We start from the raw sequence: 1,404 nt of genomic DNA, 5'->3' as shown, positions 1-1,404 counted from the left end.
ATTCATAGATACGAAACAAAACGTAGAACATTTCTCGGAGAGTATTGATGTCGTACTACCCTACTTGCTTTGCCATAACTCATCACATATATTATATCTTATCACACCTTACTATTGGATATTATTCTTACCTAAGCRTTTGCATTAGTATTAGTAAATGACCCCCTTTTTCCTGCGATCGTTGATGAGAACCCACTTACGAGTATTAATTTCTTACGCGTTATATATACTATACATACATTGTTTATATAATAAAGATTTTTATCTTTTCTTCCTTATTCTTCATACATTTTTCATGTCTTTTTTTTTATTTATTCGAATAGGTGTCAAAATATAATAGCAATAAGAATAATTGAAAATATGTATGAAATTATTTATCTATATCAATTATTATCTATATTGCATGGGATAATGTGGGAAAGAGATAAGGTGGACCTGAAAGAGAAAAAAATCAATCGACAATTATCGATGCTGAAGTAGAAGCAGGTAGCGGATCCAAGACGGTATCCTGAGAGATACGTTGAAGTTCTTCGAAGGAACCACACGGGAAATGTTAAAAAAGATCCTGAAAAGAGGATTGGTATGGCACCGATTTGAATGAGAATAACCAGATAAGTTGTGACGCAACCGATTATCTATAAAATACAAAAAATATGCCACAATTTCATTACCTAACTATTCAAATGAAAATCTAAAAAATCAATAGAATACGTACACCATAATGTAAAACACTGCTATGATTTTCATGTTAAAATTATTGCTTGTCAAAATCGTCGATTTGTTTAGTAATGAAAAAAGCCAACAATTAATATTATATATTTTTAATTATAATAATAATGTGTCAACACTGATATAAATAATGTGTGGGGAAAGTATCTATTTTTAAAATGATGAATAAACATTTTTCTCAAAATATGTTCACCTTATCGTTCAAATTATTTCAACTTATTTTAATATATTATTTAATATGCGTATAAATTTTTCATATTAAATGTCTGACGAATTATTCGATAACGTCGAATTTTCAATGAAATTATTCGATGGTAGGTTCCCGAATTGTATCAGAATAACGAAATAAGTTATTATGATACTAATTATCTAAAAAATAATATACTAAATATCAGTTTCTTTTTATTTTTTTAATCATTTGTAAAAAAGAATATATTTAACTTACGTTACGTATCAGTGTATAATCGAGATCAAAAAAGCCACAGACGGTAAATGACAATGGGTTTTGTACTAGTTGTAAAGTAAAATTAAATACCTAAAATTCCATTAAGCACATCGTTAAATGTTTATTATAATTTCGTTTATAAAAATAATGAATTACCTCTGCACGAAATTCTTTACTGGTTGACGGTTCGTACAATTCGCAAAGAATATCTCCGGTATTCGTGGCATGTA

Source organism: Polistes canadensis, unplaced genomic scaffold (assembly GCF_001313835.1).
Source record: "Polistes canadensis isolate GaletaPanama2010 unplaced genomic scaffold, ASM131383v1 scaffold_294, whole genome shotgun sequence".
Taxonomy (NCBI): domain Eukaryota; kingdom Metazoa; phylum Arthropoda; class Insecta; order Hymenoptera; family Vespidae; genus Polistes; species Polistes canadensis.
Note: the sequence above shows the minus strand (reverse complement) of the source record.